Genomic DNA, 21,542 nt, shown 5'->3' on the forward strand with positions numbered 1-21,542 from the left:
GGGCTAGGTGTCAGCCCTCCTGGGCTAGGAGATACAAAGTGGTTGGAGTTAGGGTGCAGGCCCAGAGGCTTGATGGAAGCAGGACTTCTGGTTACTGAGTGTTTCTGGGCCATCTGTATACTCAGGCTATACCCATGCTAAAGGATGTCTGAGCCAGTTGAGTAGCAGTAAGTCTGTCTCTGCAATGACCACTTAGATATGGCTTCGATCTAATAAAACAACTTAATGGAATTTTTCGCTCTGCTCAGATGGTTTCTGGCTCAGTTTAGGATGACTGATTTCCTTTGCTGCTCTCTCTTCCTCCCTTCACTGAAAGTGGCTGGGTTGCTAGTGACAGGATTTGACTGATGTTGCCTTAGGCTTTGCACTTCTTGATAACTTGAATGAATATTATGGGAGTTACATAAATTGTTTAACATAAAAAAATGAAACTATTTCCACATATTTGCTCCAAGTTGAGAAAATGGTAACATAGAATAATAGACTTCATTTTAGAAAAAATCAGATAAATTGATCTTTTCATTTGTGTGGATACTGGGAGCTTTCGTACTTTGATTTGGAAAGATGAACCAAAACCATAGGCAATCACATTCCTTATACACTAGAAGAGTTTCTTCCATGAAAATCAGATCTTATAAAAAAAATCTAAATCCCACTCTTGCCATCCTGCTAAAATAGCTTTCTTTCATCACATTTTTAAAAATTTTATTTTTCATGATACAGTTCCACAGGCTCAGGGATTTCCCCTTCCACCTTCCCCATTGCCCCCTTGCCCCTATTTTCCCAAATAGTATAACAACATTATAGTCTTTCAGCAAGAGTAGTAAGTCCATCATTCTGCTATTTGTGTATCATGACATTGTAGGTATAGGTGATAACAGAAAGTTCAGCATCCTATTATCAAGGTAAATTTAACAGTTTCGTTGGGAGTCCATCTTGTATTCAAAAGTAGAGATGTATGCTACAGTGTATCTTCATTTCATGGCATATTTGCTTCCACATTATATGGTTCCTCTATATGAACATATGATGATTTTATTTAGTCATATATATATGATATTTTGCATGAAAGTTGTCTTGTATCAGAGAGAACATATGATATTTGTCCTTTTCAGATTGGCTAATTTCATCGCTTCTCGGCCTTTTGGCTAAGATCAAGTGCAGATTGGCTAATTTCAGTGAGCATAATGGTTTGTATAAACTCTAGATCATTTGAGGGTCAGGGAGCATAAGGTAGAAGTGTTCCTGAAAGTATAAGGGAATCATGAAAGTATCCAGAATGGGAAGATTAGACTTCAATAACATTTGAGACTTCTACTCTAGAAAATAACTCATTACAACCTTAATGGTCACTTGTCCACTGCAAAACTTTGTATCATACTAGCCAGAACTTTCATGTCAAAGAGCAGTAGAAATTGCACGTAATAACCCTGAATAGACATGTATACTTCATAACAAGCCAGAAAATTATAAGTAAAATGATTTTTCATAAAATATTATTTTGTCGAGGCAGAAAACAACACCAGAAAGAGTTTTTAAAACCAAAATAGCATTGTCTTTATTGGCATGGTTTTATATAATTAAAGTTGAAAAATAAAACCCTCAACATAATTGTTATGTTGGATTGTTAGAAAACTTGTTTATTTGCAGGAGAGGAAGGGAGGGAGATCGAGAAAGAGAAACTGCCATCTACTCATTCGCTTCCCCAGTGCTCACAGTGACCCATGCTGTGGACAGAGCCATGGGCTGGGAACAGAATCCAGGTCTCTCTTGTAAGTAGCAGGGACCCAACCATTTGATCTATCACCTGTTACCACCCAGGGTCTGCACTGGCAGGGTGCTAGGATTAGAAGCCAGAGATGGGAGTCAAATCCGGGCATCCTAGTAAAGGATATAGGCATTTGAACTGCTAGGCCAAATACTTACTCCTGGAATATTTTTTTTAATGATGATTACATGGTTGATCAGGATGGGAAGCATCAAGGGCTGTGGAAAAGGACGGGAAATTATTGTTTCAATTTTTTTGTTTCTTCTTCTTGTCTCTGCGGGAAGGAGGAAATTACACTGAGCCTTCTAAATGTCCTAGTACCCAGGGTTGGGGAACTGCCACCTGCTGTCAACCCTGGGTCCCAATGTGGTGCGCACTCTAAGAGTTCTTCCCAAATGGCTTGGAGAATTATGAAATGCTGTCGATTTTGCCAATCCAAAGGTGAGGCAGTCCTTCCAATGACCATTGGCTGATATAGTCGAGCTCAAGTCCCCATTCACCCGTATTTTTACTGTCATTGTTTGGCTTGGGTAGTTGTCCAATTTGTTCAGTTCTCCTTCCTGTGCTATGGTACCCAATGAGCTGCCATATTCTCCTTGTACATCAGAAGCTGTATCAATTGCTTTGCCTTTTTCACTCGTAGTTGAGCGCAAGGACCTGGACCAGGTGACCCAAGCTCTACCAGATCCCCCACCCTTGGGGCTCATGAACCCGGAACCCACTGACCCCAGGCTGGCATGGCTCACCTCATCTCAGCATCCACTGTTACGTTGCATAGCCTGGCTCAGCCTGCCTGCTTCTAGTCTAGCTCCCACTGGTGGGTCTACAGCCTAGCCCAGTCTAGCCAGATCGCTGTCCAGGCCCTTATGTGAACTGGCTGGTGTTGCAGCCTAACCTGGGCCCCCTTCGCCCTGTCCTGGTTCTCAGATCTGCCAGTGGATGTTATGAAATGGCCCAGCCTGGTCTGTCCCAGACCTGACCCACATTCATGCTGGCAGATACTGTAACCTGGCATGGTCTGGGTTGCTCCTTGCCTTGGCTCTTGCATTCATCTGCAGGGACTGCGTCGCTATGAAGGAGTTTTCCAAGGTTCTCTATTAGGTCTCCCTCCAGCGGCAGATCTCACACACAACAGTGGGTTCTTGGCCCAGGTTGACTTTATCCACCTCTTGTCTAGCAGAAACAGTTACCTTGCTCAATCAATCCACACTCATTCTGGTTCTTACTGTTAGCTGTTGGCAGCCCAGCCATACCTGGTCCATGCCCAAACCCAGCTTTCGCGTGGTTCAGGAGGCAAGACCTAGCCCAGCCTGTTCTACACCCATCCTGGCATTCACAAGTACCAGTGGGTATTGGAATGTAGCCCAGTCTGTCATTCCCCAGTCCCAGTTCTCACCAGTGCTGAGGGAGGCTGAAACCATGTCCAGCCCAGACTCAGCTGGGGTGTCCCCTTAGCTCTCCAGGGAGGCCTGTTCCCATTCACAGCTCTTGGACATGCCAGTGCAGATTTCAGTTCCACAGGGGTGAGCCTATACATCCCCCATAGATTCTGCTACCAGACCTAATTCTCTCACATGCTAGTTTTTGTCATGGCCCATCCTAAGATCACCTGTGCCCTGTTTCAACTCTCACTGGTGGGTACTATGGTTTTGCCCTACCTTGTAGGCCCCAGCCTTAGCTTGAGTGTATGCCAGTGAATGGTGCTCAGTGATGTCCAATTCTAACTTCCCAGCTCAGGTCTCCCACATATACTGGTACTTCGGCCTGACCCTTAAACTCCCTCCTGTTCTCTGCTCTAAACCATTTGGTTTCAGCCCCTCACTTACCTACACATTCAGTGGCCTTGCCCATGAAATCCTTTAGCAATAATTCCTCACCTGGGCATGAACCCCACCTGTGCGATCCCCCAGCTGCCTTGCAAATCCATACCCCAAACCCCCAGGGCATGCCACCAGGTAACCCGAGGGCTTTGTCCAGCACCATTGGCACCTGGAGATTGCCTGTGGCAGCTGCCTGACCCCAGGCGGGAGCGGTCCCCTAGCCAGACATAGTAGCCAGAGGCTGCCCTGGAATTTTTTAAAATAACAATTTCTGGGCTGAAATCGTGGTATAGGAGGTAAACCCACTGCCTGAGACACTGGTACCCCATTTGGGTGCTGGTTCCTGTCCTGGCTGTACCACTTTCAATCTAGCCCACTGTTAGTGCTCCTGGGAAAGCAATGGAGGATGACATAAATCCTTGAGCCTCTGCATCCACCTGGGAGACCCAGAAGAAGCTCCTAGCTTCAGCATGGTCCAATCCTCACTGTTACAGTCATCTGGGGAGTGAATTAGAGAATTAAAGAACTCTCTCTCTCACCTCTCCCTCTCTCTGCCACTCTGCCTTTCAAGCAAATATTTTTAAAAAATTATAATTTCTGTAAAAATTTAAATAAACCTATAGGTTTCACTATGTCTTTTGTTTCTATATATTCACATATCATGATGGTTTTATAATGAGAAATTAGAAAATCTAGATAATGGTATTGACAGCCATGCCTACAATTAGTTTAAATTCCTCATTAGGAAATGCTGCTTTTTAAAAGTAGCAGATTTCCAAGAATAACAGCTCATATAATTGAAGATCATTACCAACAGATTAGCATGTATTTTTGAGTTGTGCTAATGATGCATATTAAATGAATGAAGTGATATTCTGACGTTCAAATATGGTAAATATCTTTGTCTTTATATTTTTAGTAGTTATTATTTTCTATTATATTTGTATTGTTTCTTCATTTTATGTATATGTAATTTAGGTGGTAGAGAATTTGCAAGACCTGCACTATGCTTTGGGGGCTATTTTTGTTTTAAGTATGTAGGTATGAGTTGGATTGGATAAATGAGAAAAGATCTTAATGCGAGACCCCTTAATGAAATTAAGGAAGAGGTAGTAAAAAGAATGCTTGGCTTTTTAAACTCTGATTTTTAAAATTTCATGAATTAAATGTTGATTCAGCAAAATTTAATTAAAAATCAAAATTCTGTTTTAAAAAGGATATGAAATCATGGGCTAGTGCAATGGCTGAATTGGCTAATCTTCCACCTTGACAATCCAGCTTCCCATATGGGCACTGGTTCATGTCCTGGCTGCTCCACTTCCAATGCAATTTCTTACTTGTGGCTCAAAGCCTTGGTACCCTGCACCCACATGGGAGGCAGGGAAGAAGCCCCTGGCTTCAGATTGGCTCAGCTTGGACCATTCCAGCCATTTGGAAGTGAACCAGTGGATGGACTATCTGTTTCTCTGTCTCTCCTTCTCTCTGTAAATATGCCTTTCCAATAAAAATAAATGAATCTTTTTTAAAAAGAATATGAAATCGTCATTTTTGATACAAAAGCAAGCATCCCTATGACTTTGTGGCACTGATCCAGAAGCACTGCCCTGTCTCCCACCTAGTTGGCCTTTCTCAGGAGCAAGTGGCCAAGTCTGCCCCCATGTACATATCCCTTTCCTGAGAAAGCTCAGCTTCCTCCCCAGGCCATCCTCTGATCCCTGAGGGTTCTCCAGCAGGAGGTCTTCGGATACACTCTCCCAAAAACCAAGCTGTAAGGCTAACAGGGCAACCCCAGAAGGCCAGCAGGTACCAGAAAGGGGTTCTGGGTACAGGAGTTACCTTTCAGCTCTTTTCTTCCTTGACTCCTGGAAACAATAAAAGAAGCAAGTAAACTTAGCATAGGTTATTGTCAAAAGTTTTACCTTTAGTTTAGCCTCATTCTAGTGCACCAACTTAAAAAAAAAAAAAACCACTAATGGTTTGGGCTGGGTGTAATAGCTCCTAGTAATCAGTGGTAAACGAATATTCTGGGTTGAAGCCAAACACCTTCAGTGGTAAAGCGCATGAAGGTAATTGCTTAGAGAACCTGCAGGAGAACTCAGTCCATGACATTTTAACATGATAAATAGTAGGGAAATGCCGTGAGGGAAATAATTTTTAACCTATGAGAATTACAGGAGAGAAAGAGCGTGTGCTAAAACTATTCTTTTATCTGTTTTGAAATGGAAAAAGAAACCAGAATCCTGGGGAAGCTACATTTCATTTGAAAGGGCAGGGGTTTTTCTGAACTTGTGCTCCAATAAAGCAGGAAGCTTTTTAAAATGCACTTTAACACACATGCTCCCATGCGCATCTGAGTTGTTACTAAATAGCTCTATGCTATTTCTGTAAGCGTATTACTCCTTGTTCTGAACCTTGGCATCTCAAATTACACATATTTGACAATGCGAGGAAGATAATAGTACATTTCTCTTCTCTCCTTTTCATTATGCAAAATGTAAGGAAAATACATTTCCTACTTCTGCAAGCATGATACCTTTACATGCTGCTGCTGTTTTACTTGCGCTGTTGCCTCAAGACTCCCCACCTTCTGACTGCTGCTATCCCAGGGACTTTGTCTCCTGGGACCTTCGTTGGTTTTGCCTTCCTGGAATCAGAGTTCAGGAACAGAATCGCAGCCACTTTCAGATTATGGCCTAGAAAATACTAAACAAAACGTTAATAAATAAGGTTGACAGAAGCCTTGCTCTCCCAGCTTGCTTGCTCATAACAATAATCAGTCTTTTGAGTAGCCATGTGTCAGGGCACGTCCAAGGAGCCATGGTGATGTGGATAAGCCCTTTCTTGAAGACGTCTGCACCATCTACTGCAGCAGGTCAACATCCAAATAAGTCTTTAAGGTGCCACGTGAAAAGTGCTGAGAACAAAAACATGTGGGGCCACTTAGGCGGGAATATTCCGATGTCAGTTACACAAAGGACAACTCAGCATGGCCCAAACAGCAGAGCTAATGGATTAGCTTACATATTTAAACAGAAATATTTCTCATTCTAGGCACCCTCTAGTTCCTGGGGGAAGACTCAAGACAATCCAAATAAAAGAAAGACCACATGTGAGCACACAAAAAATACAAATGAGTCAGTTATGCGTGGTGAGAGGAGTAACCTGTGTCCGTTCCCAACCGGGATGGCTGCTTGCCCTATATCCAGGAAGTTGAGAGCAAGGTCAATGGCAGAAAGTGGTAGAGATAAGATTGCAGATGTTGGGGATAATTCATTGGCTCAAATGGCTGATTCTCCACCTGAAAGCACAGTATCCCATATAGGCACTGATTTATGACCCATCTGCTTCACTTCCCATCCAACTTCCTGCTCATGACCTGGGAAACCAGAAGATGTTGGCCTAATGCCTTGGGAGCGAATACCCACGTGGGAGACCTAGAAGGAGCTCCTGGCTCTTGGTTTTGGATCAGCTCAGTTCCAGCTGTTGCAGTCATTTCGAGAATGAATCAGCGGATGGACAACATTCCTCTTTTTCTCTCCTTCTCACTGTAAACATGCCTTTCTGATAAAAAATTAATACTTTTTTTTAAAAAAAAAAAGACTGGAAAGGTTGATTAAGATGAATTGCAAAGGTCGTTTTTTTGTGTTAAACCCTACCTTAGGAAAAAAAAATATGTTGTGTCCTTCTGCCATGTTAAATTGTGAGACTTTATTCCATAAGCATAGAGGGATACTTGAATCATTTGAATTCATGGACATGTTGAAACCTTAGGCTTTTGGGGGAGTTCAGGAACTTGAAGGCCGTTTGCATTTGGGAGCAGCAGGAAGTTTCAGACTTAGAAACACTGACCTGTTGGGGACATCATGAAACAGTAGAATACTGATGCTTGCTTCACAGACTTTCCTAAGAGTTCTTTTTTTCTTTTTCACTTTTGAAAAATGTTGTTAGAGCAGCAGAGGTATAGGGGCAGAGAGAACTCAGCAAAGAGAGCTCCTGTCATTTGGCTTACTTGTCAGTGGCCAGACACTAAGTTGGCTGAAGTTCGGAGCCAGAACTCAACCCAGATCTCCAGTGAGCATTGCCAGAAACCAATCATGTAAGCCATCATCACTGCCTCCCAGGAGCTGTGTTAGCAGGAAGCTGCTGTCAGAAACCAGAGCAGGGCATCAAAGCCATGCACTGTCCCTGGAGTCAGCACATGGTTCTCTTAAACAGCCTCTTACCCAGTTTCCTAACTGCTAGGCTAGTTAGGAAACACCTTACCGTCATCTTCACTACCAATTGCCCTCTTTAAGTTCCTGTCTGTTAACATTGTATCTATTTTTCTTCCGAACCCCCGTAGCAATCAATGTGCCTCCAATATCACCTTTTCTGCCTACTTCCCTTCATTGTTGAAAATGCTGCCATTTTCCAGTTCCACCCAAGTACACCCAAGGAACACATCATGGTCATGGAAAAAGGAGCTGAAGAAACATAGTTGCTGTCTATTTTTAATACAATTTCTGAGCTTGGGGAATTCTTGTAAAGAAAAGAATTAATTTCTCAATACTCTAGAAGCCCAGGGTCAGGAGCCCACATCCTAGGCTGGCTTTCTTGCTGGTGGTGGCTCTCTGTAGAGCTCAAGGTATGCCAAGCATCGTGTGGTGAGATGACCAAAATGAACTCTTGTAACAGACCTAATTTCAGTCAGCATTCCACTCCATGGATTCACATCAATCCACTAATCCATGAATGGATGAATTCATTCCTGAAGGCAGAGCCATCATGACCCAATCACCTTTCAAAGCCCTTGCCTTCCAGCATCATTAAGTTTCAAACACATCGGATCTGTGGGACCAATACTCAATTGCAAACAAAAGAGTTTTAGAATTATCCCATGCTGACAGATATTATATGCAAGTGTTCTTACATACAGGAAAAAAAATATCTATAACCATATACATCAGACTTATTGTCTTCTGGGTTCTTGCAAGATAGTTTCCCAGAAGCAGAATTGCTGAATTAAAAAAAAAATGGGGCTTTTTCCTGAATCAGAGTTTCTTGAAGTGTGAGCAGCAGTGAGAGCATGATCCAGGAACGAGCTGCTAATACCCTGTTGTGTCCTTGTTCTTCAGTCAACAATCAGCTATGTATTGCGTGAGTTTCTGGTAAGGTGTTGGCTAATGAGTTGCTCTGCAACTTTGAAAATACGTGATGTCTCTGATAAATTTCATTTCTTCTATAAAATACGACCCTTCCACGCCCAATGTCACTTAAAATAAGATTTGCTATTCTGACTCAGATTTTGAAAAATAATATCCGTTTTTAAGGGGTTATCTTTGTCTCATTGAAGGTTCAAATGGTATGATGATGATGCTATATTAAAAACATATATAAAAGTCCATGGTGAAGAGTTCATTATGGTTCATTAAATTCCCTCATGCTTTTATCCACTTTAGCTCCTGTATTTCCTGTAAATGGGATTTATGCCAGGGACCCGTTAACACCACTTCACATTCTGCTGTGCTATTACCCACACTGAGCTTGAATCAATTGAATGAAAGAGGGCTCTTCGAGGGTATTGATTTTCATTTATCCAAACTCGTTTGTTTGCTTTGCTACATGGTCATATATGAGATCCAGGCACAGCTAACCTCCCTGATGTCACTTTCTTCCCCTAAGCCTTTACTGCTGGTAAAGGCACATGTATAGATTGCACAACATTCACTATAAATATGCATTTTTATGATTGATATAATGGCATGGATCCCTTTCTTGGGTCAGAAGCTGCATTGCTTAAAGCAAGATACTGCAGCCTGTTTCTCACCACTAACCAATAGGAGGCATCCATCCAACTGTCCTAGATAACCTTTCTCACAGAAACACATAGAGTAATATAGTCTGGACAGTGATGCAAATTTTGACTCCCTGTCAAGAAGCTCCATTTTCTGCTGTTACCCTCCAAGGGAACAACCACTGCAGCTTTGACCAGAGATTGAACTGAAAACCTGGACAAAAGCAAACATGCAGTAAAGAACCAAACACTTTAAAAACTGCATTTCAAAAACAGCAATATACGTAGGATGCAGACCAAAAAAAGCAGTATGGAACGAGTTATTGAACTTACAGTTTGCATGATGACTTCCTTATATTAGAGAGAACATATGCGTTGGTTATTCAGTGGCATGTTTTTGTTTTTGTTTTTTACTCCATAGTGCTATAATTTTGTTGTTGTTGTTCTAATTCATACTGATTGTTGACCTTGTTTTGTGGCTTATCATTTATGGGAATGCATTGTGATGGAGTAATAGAGAATACCATATTCTGATGTGGGAACACAATGCAAAATGCATCTCTACTTCCAAATCAAAGATGGACTCCCAGTGAAAGAGTTGGAAATATATAGACAATGGGATGCTGGACTACCTGACATTGTCTGTACCAACAGTGTCAGGGCACACTTAAATAACAGACTGATGGAATCATGACCCCTTATGAAGGACTATACTATTTTAACAATGTGGGGAAAATCAGTTGGGGGTGGAATTTTGTTGGGAGGGGAAATCCCAGACTGAACGAAATTGTACCATAAAATTTAAAAATTCAAAATAAAAATTTAAAAAATTGCATTGTAAATGAACTTTTGTAACATTGTGCATATGTGTGTGCAAGAGGGAGAGAAACAGAGAAAGAGAGAGGGAGAGAGAAAGGAAAGGCAGTCATGATGTAGCCATTCATTTTGGTCCATGGTTAGTATTTTGTAGGTAGAGAATATTCTGTCCACTGATTGAATTGTTGTATTACTCACTGGATAGATAACATGTGGCTATGTAGCAGAGAATTAACTGAGATGTCTTAGGCTCCTAGTAAATAGATCTTGACTTCTGCTCAGGTAAATAGGGAAATTTATTTGCCTGGGAAATAAATATTGGCTGAGACAAGGCCAAGGTCAGTATTTCGTTTGAATTACAATAAATATTTCTACACTCTGAAATAAGACTTTATGTTACACCTAATGATTAGGCATTATCCTGTCTCACAGCAGAAAATAGCATTAGCAGGCTAGTCCTAAGGCATCTCTCCTCTATCCTTGGTGCTGTAAAGCATGATCACTGTTAGTTTAATTAAGATGTGGTGGCAGATGCGGGCATAAAGATTGGCTGAACCTGTTTCCTTCCTGTGACGTAACAGATGAAATTTGTTTATCAGAAGCTCAGGGAGGTCAAATATGCTGAAGAACAGATATCATTGACCAAAGTAGGATGAGTCATTAACAAATAGTGGACGATGCCCCTGACTCATGGCTGAGCTGCTTTTTCCAACATACTTTCCCATCATATGCAGTGTTATATTTTTTATTAGTGACACGTGATTTATAGAAACATTTTTTGGAGCAAAAGGAAAATATTTTCACTTAAACATTGCATCATAGTAAATTAAAAAAAAAAACGAATGTGACTTAGAAATGAAGGAAGATGTGGAAATGTGCTATTAAGATTACAGCTTAATTAGGAGAGTAGTAGATGCAAACTTAAGGAAAATGAAACTAAAAAGAAATGTTTATTTTAATATAAAACACGGAAATCCATGAATAGTTCCTAACATAATATATGTTTTCCATGAACATTTAAAGAATGCTATTATTGTGCAGCGGTTGAAGACTAGAGATTTGAAATCCTAAATTTGAATCCCTATTATTACTATTATTACTTCTGAAAAGTTTTTCTAAGCCTTGGTCTCCTTAATTTTGTATGCATTTGATAGAATTTAGATCATAGGATTATGAAAGAATTTAATGTGCAGGAGTGTCTGAAAAGCTCCCCTAAGAGAACCTCTGTAAGCGTTTGAATATGGTAGCCATGTGAATGTACTGCTGAAGTGTCAGAGGATAACGCTCTTAGACAGATGACCTCAGGAGGTGCATGACTCCAGAATTTGGAATAAGACAGTTCAGATGTACCTTAATTTCAGAGCACAGAGCTCTCCCAAGTGTTTTGTGTGGTTTGTCAACCGTTGGAAGAAGAGGTAGGGTTTGAACCAGAGGCTGACAGAAGTAAAGGATTTTAGGAGTTGTAAAAGAGATGGAGTGAGCAGTACAACTGCCAGTAAAATAGTCATCAGCTGCGACCCTAAGCACAACCCCAGTTCTCCCAGAATAATAACTGACATTTGCTCCAAGTTTTACCAATATTCCCCAACCATCTCTTCTGGGTCTCCTTTGTTGGCACTTCTGCTTGTTTCCTGTATTCTACTAAATGAGAGATTTTTCTGTACCCACCCTTCAAATGTATCTACTCTACACGCACATGCACACACACACACATCAGCTCATTTACTCAAATATTGCAAGATGCTATACATATCTTTCAATGTCAAACAACTTCATTTTATGTAAGTAAATCCTTTATATTCAACTATAGAATGATTAATACAATAATAATATCTTTATATGGACATTTTACTTGTTTCTGGTTTTTCTCTAGTCAAAGTGTGACAGTGCCACAGTGACCATTCTTGTACATTAATTTTGACCCACTTGTATGATACTGGTTTTCTCCTTAACAAAAATTCATGGGATTGGGAGAGAGAGATCAAATGAGCATTGCGATCTCAGTTAGAACTAGAAATGACAAGTAAAAACACTGTGTTTTAATCTTTCTTAGAAGACTTTTTATTTAAAATAACTAACCCCAACCTTAACTTTCATGAATAAATAAAATGACCTTTTAAAATTAATGTTCCAAAGTTAAACCTGAAAAATAAGAATACATAATTAGATATGGTTACTCTAACTGTATAATTTTATATGTAGCAATGTCTTCACAGTAAAAAAAAATAAGAGTAGAAAACAAATGATCAAAGAGGGGTTTTGTAATAGAATGTCTAGCCAATTAACCTAACCAAACTTTCATCTGACTATGCAATTCAATTAATTGCGTTTGTAGCACAGCAGTCTGATATTTTGGTGAGTCATGTCGGAATGCTGAGCTGAACTGGATGACTCTAAAGCCCTAGAATATGGGATCTGTAAGCCAGTACTAAATTCATCCTATGAGTTCTCAGTCTTCCCAAGTAAATAGTGACTGTGTTCTTTTACTCAGCGGTTATCTTGTCACATTCTCACGGGACATTTCCTGGCAGTCTGACCATAGTCATCCCAGCTGTGGCTTCTTGGTGAGAAGTGCTTGGGCTCTTGGCCTGTTAGCACTGACTTTGCTGAATTTGATTAATTTTTCAGAATCTCTATCATTTTCTTGATATAATTCTTAGCTTTATCATGCTAGACTGGGATTGGTGATTCTGTCCTGTAATGTGTGTTCCTATTGTACGAATCTGATTCTTAAATCATTTAGCTTCCTTTTTTCACTGTATATGCTTTTAGAACTAGACAAATTCTGATCCATGATCTCCCACATTTTGGTCATCAAGATGCATATATTCCAAGGTTATCCACTGAGGGAATATAAATGATCAGATTGAAAGAAATCTGAGAATCCCTTGGATAACCAGGAAGTCTTATTATTTGTTACATTCACAAATCCTGCATATGCTGAAATCTTGCATTACTTAGATACATGTTAATTCATAGACTGATTTGACCTTGAAAGTCATTTTTATAAAGAAGTCATTAAAACTGTATTTGTGTCATCCATTCTGCTCATTTACATCTGAAGAAACAGAGCCAGGAGAGTAAACAACCTCAAACCCTAAAGAGCAATACACTTGTCATTTATTGATTTTAAAATAATAGATTATATTAGATTGGCTGCAGTTACTGCATGTTGAATGTGAGCTATCAGTCAATAGGAAAATCAGGATTACATTTTCTTAAAAACACTGAATTTTATTATTGTTGTTATTTGAATGTGAGATATACGGAGAGGAGAAACAGAGAAGATATTCTATCCGTTGATTTACTCCCCAAGTGGTCATAATGGCAAGAGCACAGCTGATACGAGGCCAGGAGCCCGGAGTCTCTTCCGGATCTCCTGCTTGGGTGCAGGGTCCCAAGGCTTTGGGCTATCCTCGACTGCTTTCTCAGGTCACAAGCAGGAAGCTAGATGGGAAGCCGGGTTACCGGTATTAGATCCAGCGCCCATGTGAGAATCTCAGTATGTGCAAGGCGAGGATTTTAGGCACTAGGTTACCACACGGGGCTTGAAAACACCAAGTTATTAACAATTCTATCCACTCACAAACAAGACCAATTATAGAAATTCACAAGCCCTGACAGGCAATATGATTGGGAAAGACATTTAATTGTAAATCAAAATGTGAAAATGAAATTACAAGCTTAAAACATCAGCAGGGAGTTTAAAGAGAGGAATTTTTAAATCCCAGATGTTTGGGATATTGATGGCTGAATGGACTGATGGAAAAAACCGTGTGGCTGAGAATCCCAGTGCCAACACACAGAGCTAAAGTCAGGCCTGTGCTCTTATTCAAATGCAGTTGCCAAGTGAATTCAGTTGACTTTGAGAAATTCATCTTTCCACATGTCCTTTTCAGAGATTTTATTTCAAAACAGTTTTGAAATCATACATTATGAGGTATCAAAGTTCCCATATATTCCTTGCCTCATTTCTCCTACTAACATCTCCTATTAGCATGTGTGTCACAGTTAATAAACCCCTCAACTTGCCCTATTGTGCTTTTCCCAAGCTCCTTTAAGCCTCCCCAACACTACCAGCCTCTAATCAACATTAAGGTTTTTATTTTGTTCCTTTTCACATGAGTATCAGTAATCTCCTAACAAGCTAGTTATAAGAATATAACGATTCCTAATATCACAATTACTAATACTCTTAAATAACACTGTCTTTCTTTTCTTGAAGACAAAAACGTGCAGGTAAGGGCAGGGTGCCTTAGTGGAAGGCTACCCTGAGCCAGGGGAACATGGACACTGGGGAAAACAGCACAGAGAAGAAGCCACCGGTTTTAACATGCAGTGGTCTCTCCTAAGAAAACTCCCAAACAAGCCCCTGATGAATTCTGTCATTTAGTCAGAGAAGAGGAGATTGCTAAATTATCACAAGTTGTTTCAAAACAAACCCACGAAAAACTTCCCAGTACAGACCAAGAAGAAACATACATAGATAACCAAAAATGCATCACAAAAATGCATATACGTTCTCCTTGTTTTCATAAATGTTAAAATATTGAATACTAACCAAAAGAACTTAACAAATAGTCAAATAATAACCCAATATGATCAGCAGGTTTTATTCTAGCAAAGCAAGGATGATTCAATATAGTAAAATATTTATATAGAAGCATCAAAGAACCACATGGCCAGCAATAAACACAAGGACATTTGATAACATTTAATACTGTCTTTACTAAAAACATTGAAAAATGTTGAGATACTTGTATATTTTACAACTTGTTAATCCATATTATATTTAATCATGAACTACTAGCATTGTTTTTGTCAAATCAGAAGCAAAAATAATTGCAGTCATCATTATTACACTGAACAAATTTCTGAAGTTATTTGTTAAAAAAAACGTGAGACAAGTAGCAGTTCATAAAGTTGAGAGAAGAAGTGACACAATATCTATCCAGACAACTCAAAGAAGTGAACAGATATTTGTCAGGATCAATGATTGTGGCAAGCAGCTACATGCAAGGTGAATAAATAACTGAATTCCGTATTCTGATAATAATTAGTTGAAGATGTAATTTGTAAATATTTTGTCCATATGCACAGCAGAATTATGTATCCAATGCTAATCTTAGCTTTAAAAATGTGTATCTTACTTGAAGAAAACTGCACACACGCACACACAAATGCGCAAGATAAAAGAAAAGTTTGATAAGTAGAAGAACCATGAATTATTTATCTTCTTGGTTAGGAAAACTGTCAAAAGATGTCATCTTCCTGCCGCTTGTTTATGTGGTTCAATCCCAATCAAATTCCTAATAGGAGACTTCTTTGAATTGGATAGTATGCTTTGAAAACTCATCTGCAAAACAAAATCAAAGAGAAATAGTGTTACACACAGATTCCAAAGTGCAAATGTTTATAGCAATATTATTCTGAATTTTCCAAAGTTATAAACAACCCAAATGTCCAGTGGTTGGTGAGTGTATATAAACTAATTGTGGTAAATCCATAAAATCAAAATACTGCTCATCAATTAAAAACAAAGGTAGAAATCTGATAATATGAGTATGACAGCATAGGCATAATTCAAATGTAATTTTTGTTTTGTTCAGTTACTCGTTTATTTGAAATGCAGAGTAGCAGAGAGATATTTTCTGTTTACTGGTTCACTTCCCACATTCCTACAACAACTGGGGCTGGACCAAGCCAAAACCAGAAACTGAAAACCCTATCCAAGTGTCCCACTTGGGTGACAGGAATGTAATTACCTAAGCCATCTTCTGGTGCCTCCCAGGAGGATTAGCAGGAAAGCGAATTGAAAGCACGAATGGGCTCACCAATATGGAATGCAGGTATTCTCATTATTGACTTCATTTACTGCACATGCCCATTCCTAAAAAGTATTGTACTGAGACTTAGATATTAGACTTCAAAGGCTAACTTTATGCAACAACCTGGAAAAGATGAGGAACCATGGAAGAAGGGGAATTAAATGAGTCATTGCCTGGGGTAGTTGGGGGAAAGGGGAAGAAACTGAATACAGAAGAGCGTAAGACAGTTGTTTGAGATCATAGTTATATGACTGTAATTTTCTATAAATTAATAGATGATAGTTTTGTCTAAATCAACCACAAGTAAAACACACAAACCCTTTAAAACAGTGACTGGTTCCAAGTTCCTCATGGAAAAAGGTTGTTTGCCTCCAATCCTACAACATGTATATCAAAACTTAAAATAATTAAGGCTATGGCTCATGTATAGGATGGAATTGCAAGGTCACTGAGATGGAACATAGAAGCGTGAAGTCACCCCCCATGCTACATGGCAATTAAATATACAGTAAGAAGAGGTCTCAGGATTCCGGTTGTCATACAGCAAGTTAAGCCACTGCTTGTGACACTGATATCCAATATCACTGCAGTATTCAAATCCCAGATGTTACACATCCAGTGCAGATGACGTTCAAAGTGCTGGCATCACTGCTACCCACAGGCAAGACCTGGATGGAATCCTAGCTTCCCAGCTCTGGCCTGGCCCAGCTCTGGTTGTTACAGCCATTTTAGGAGTAAACCAGTAGATGGAAAGTCTGTGCTCGCTCTCCTTCTTAAATAAGTACAAAATACTTTTGAAAGGGTCTCACTGAAGCAATAAAGATAAGTCTCAGTGATTTGTTGTGGAATAGTTACTATGAGCAGTTTTCCTTTTAGATTTATACCTAACCCCACATAGTAAAATTATTTTCACATGCGTTTTAGATAACAAACACAAATCTTAAAAACTAAGTAATTTTACAAGACTCTAATAAATTTACAAAATTATAAATAGATGAAAAGATAGATCTGGCTGTCTGAAACACACATTCCTATGCAAATAAAAAGAGAAAATAAAAACAATAAGAAATTGATCCCAATAAACACAACAAAAATAGATGTATGTTTGCTATTTCAATATATAATGTAAATAATACAAATATGTTAAAACTCTGCAGTGGATAATTGGGTAGAATACTTAATTGCTATAACAATGTAAACATAACTAAGAAACAACTTATGGTAATATTTTAGAAGGATAAATATAAAAATTATTTTGATCAGAACAATTTAGCCTGTGATGTGTATGGTTTCATCAATGGAATCTTTTCTTTCTTTTTAAAAAAAAATGTATTTATTTTTATTGGAACATGAGCTTTATAAAGAAAAGGGAGACAAGGAGAATGATCTTTGATCCTCTGGTTCACTCGCCAAATAACTGCAGAAGGGAAGGGGAGCAGCCAGGATATGAATCAGTGCCCATAGGGGATCCTGGTGCATGTAAGGCAAGGACTTTCCTTTTATTGTAAACATCCGTATGTATTATTCAGAACATCACATTCAAAGAAGAAATATTCCCTCCTTTGGCCATTTTTAATCCTTATTATTTTAATAAGGACAATTATTTACATAAAAATCATTGTAGCATTGTATATAGAAATAGGAGAGTGAAATCAACTTGAATGTTAACTCTTGTACTAGATAGATTGGTGTGCAGTCATTACAATTTCAATTATGCAAGCTATAAAATAGCCTGGGGGAACAATTGGTATGATCTTAAATTAAACAAACATAACACAAAATGTATGCATACTATCTATTCAGCCATGTTTTTTAAGAGTCGTGTTTGAAGAGAAAAGACTGAAAATATCGCTTAAGAACAAAAGCAAATGCTTGTATTGTTCACAATGTTCCAAGCACTGCTTCTTATCTTCCTGTTGAAGAGCTCATTGAACCTCACAGCACCATAACTGCTATTTTGTTAATTAGAAATTTGAGCTGCAGGAAGGTTAAAGAGTTTGTCCAGAACCACACAGTGCAAGATGCTATATCGCCTCTGGATATTGTGCTCCCTGAAACACAGAAGAGAATGGAGTTATGTCATGATGTTGTTATCTTAATACTTATCTGTGGCATTTATGTGCCAATATTTCTGTAAAATTCTTCATTAAATACACACATTAGGAATGTTTGAGTGGCACACCTGTAGAGACCTTACGGAAAGGGATGGGAAAGTAGGGCCGACAGTTAAGGAAGCGTCACCACCAGGCTGTACCAAGGAAATGGCCCTGGGTGTTGCCTCTAGAGAACAGCAGTGAAGGCTCCACAGTCCTGCCCCGACCAAGCGGGAAGCTGCTGTGTACCCCAAGCCGGTGTTGGGGGAAAATGAGGGAACCAGAGTGGAGAGCTTGCTTGATTACTGGGTCTCTCTCTGAAATTAAGATTTATTAGAAATATTAAGGATATCCTGTGAAACCATTCAGTGAGTTGCAGTGCAGCCGAGTCAAATGCTTCAGCCCTGTGATTCACCTGGACTTGTGTCTGTGTAAGCCAAATGGGTTTAAGAAGCTTGAATTACAACTTCCATTGTATTGTCATTATTGTTCTAATCGTGCAGGAAAATCATCAAGATTACTGGATGAAGTACAGTTTTTCAATAAACTCAGTAAGATAATGTGTTGCCCCAGGTTCATATGAAATAGTTATCCCAGTTGTATATACAGCCATATAGCTATAAGCCAAATTACTTATAAAGGTCCATCAGAATAGTATTGACTAAGATTGTGTAATTTATCTCCAGTTATTGAAAAAGGGAAGAGAGTATCAGTGCTTTCGGCTGCCACTGGGGAAAAACAAGAATTACAAAAAAATGTCCATATCTTTAAAAATACCACTAGGAAACAAAGGCATTCACTCTATTACTTTGTCATCTAAATAGAAAGCATGTTTCTTTTCTGGCAGAAAAGCCAGCAATTCCTGTAATAAAAGTTATCCTGGAGGGTATATTGGAATAAGCTTAAAAACATGAATAAAAGAAATCATAAAGAATTACTTGGAGCTAAAGTTGTTGATCATGAGGATTAAGTTTGACAGGAAAATACATCTTTTGGAAACTCATATTAATCCTTAAAAGCAAATTTTGCTCAAATCTGTACAATTGTTGCAGTATGGCTCTTGCTGAAACCTATTTTTTACTAAATTTGGAAATCAGGGGTTTCTAATACCTTGAAATCTACTCCACAGGAGTTGAGACTACAAAAAGCAGAAAGCAAAATACAGGCAAGAGAAAAACATGAAAACATAAAACAGCCAAAAATACATAAATATTTGACATACAAAGCATCTTGATTCTCAGACATTTTTCTTTTGATCCACATACTGAGTTTCAGAAAGGAAACAAGAGAAAAATTATGAAAATTGGGCCCGGCGGCTTGGCCTAGCGGCTAAAGTCCTGGCCTTGAACACCCCGGGATCCCATATGGGCGCTGGTTCTAATCCCGGCAGCTCCACTTCCCATCCAGCTCCCTGCTTGTGGCCTGGGAAAGCAGTCGAGGACGGCCCAAGGCTTTGGGAGACCCGGAAAAGGTTCCTGGTTCTTGGCTTCGGATCAGCATAGCACTGGCCGTTGCGGTCACTTGGGGAGTGAAACATCGGACGGAAGATCTTCCTCTCTGTCTCTCCTTCTCTCTGTATATCTGACTTTGTAATAAAATAAATAAATCTTTAAAAAAAAGAGAAAATGGGTAGTTTGTATTTCAAATATTGAATAGTTTATTTAACATGTTTTTGGATAGTCTCTTCTTTGTGAATAATTCAGTTCTTCTTCCCCATTCCAATTGTCGTTCAGGTGTCAGTAAAGATAGTTTCTTATTCTAGAAGGCAGGTCAAAATTGTCTAAAAGTATATGGTTTCTGATGGGTACTGAGTCACTCTGATTATCAGTTATTTCTTATCAACTTATTAAAGACGTTGATCTTGAACCATAGTTGATAGTCTTCCCCTCTTTATCTTTGAAGTCCTACAGTCCTTAGTTACAGATAGAAAAGCAGAGAATCCCAGGTCGGGCAAGACCTCCAATGCCTCAGAGTGATTTGATTTTTTTTAATGTGATTTTTGTTTTTCCTTCTTTCTTACGATTTTATAGAATGTCAGACCACAGAATATTTAGATAAACTAAGATTTTTAACTACTGCAATTAGGGAAGGTGGGCAGTGTGTAACAGGTTTGTTCCTGTTGGTCATTGATCAGTGGATTTTGACAATCCCCAAAAATATAATGTCCCCAAATCTACCTTACAGGAGACATGACTAGAAGATTCTAAACACTGGAGAAACATTTTAAAGTTACTGTTTCAATAGAGTATCTTACAAATTCATTGTTAATTAAAGTTTGCATTTCAGGAAACTTAGTGCCTCCAAGTTGTTATTTCAAAATGTTTCTGAACAAAATAACAAATAATGGTGGAGATGCTGAGAAATCGGAGCCCTTATACATTACAGATGGAAATGTAAAACAGTTTGACAGTTCCTCAAAAAGTTAAACATAGATTTATCACATCATCCAGAAACTTCTAAATATATACCCAATACCATTGAAAACACACACCCATTCAAGAACTTGTATATGAAAATTCATAGCAGTATTATTCATGAATAAAACATAGAACATAACCCTAATGTCTACCAACTGATGAATGAAAAAACAAAATTTGATATTTTAATACAGTGAAATGCTATTCAAAGGAGAAATGCAGCAGTGGTAGATGCCATAGCATGGATGAACTTGCAAAGTAGTGTGTTATATGAAAGAGGCTGGAGACCAGAACTACCCGTTGCTTGAGTCTGCTTACATGAAGCTTACAGAATAGACAGATCTATACAGACAGAAGCTAGATTTGTCATCATCAAGAGATAGGGAAGGTTAGCATGGGAGAAATAGAAGAAAATATGCTAGTATTAGATAATGAGGATAATTACACAACTTGGTTGTCTTACTGTAAATGCCACTGATGTATAAACTTTAAAAGTGAATTTCATAGTTTTACATATTTTTAAGGGACCTACTTATTTATTTATAAGTCAGAGTTACTGAGAAAGGGAGACAAACAGAGATCTTCCACCTGCTGGCTCATTCCCCAGATGGCTGCAACAGCTGGGAATGAGCCAGGCCTAAGCCAGGAGCCAAGAGCTTCATTTGAGTCTCCCATATGGATGGCAGGGACCCAATCACTTGAACCATTTTCCGATGCTTTTCTCAGGCAGTTAGCAGGAACTGAATTGGAAGCAAAGCAGCTGGATGCAAACTTGTGCCCATATGGGATGCTAGTATCACAGGAAATGGCTTTATTCACTCTATCAGAACACCAGTCTCTATAATTTAATGGAAGTAAGCTTTGATATGAGTTTATTTGCCTATACTTATTTATTTTATTTTCTCTTAAAAGCTTCATGTTCACAACTGCAGCACACATTTAGCCCCAAAGCAGTTACCCACCTGAGGGATTCTTATTCTTAATTTTTTCTTGCATATGGTCTAATTTCTGAATCTCTTTTCTAGAA

At 39.0% G+C, this 21,542-nt stretch overlaps 1 protein-coding gene across 1 annotated transcript in view; it reads left to right on the forward strand.

Annotated features, from left to right (window-relative positions):
* SCHIP1 (schwannomin interacting protein 1) overlaps positions 1 to 21,542 on the forward strand; it is a 720,286-nt gene that overhangs the window by 329,466 nt on the left and 369,278 nt on the right. The gene's annotated exons all lie outside the window — the stretch shown is intronic.

The sequence above is a fragment of the Ochotona princeps genome, chromosome 3, assembly GCF_030435755.1.
Source record: "Ochotona princeps isolate mOchPri1 chromosome 3, mOchPri1.hap1, whole genome shotgun sequence".
Classification (NCBI taxonomy): Eukaryota; Metazoa; Chordata; class Mammalia; order Lagomorpha; family Ochotonidae; genus Ochotona; species Ochotona princeps.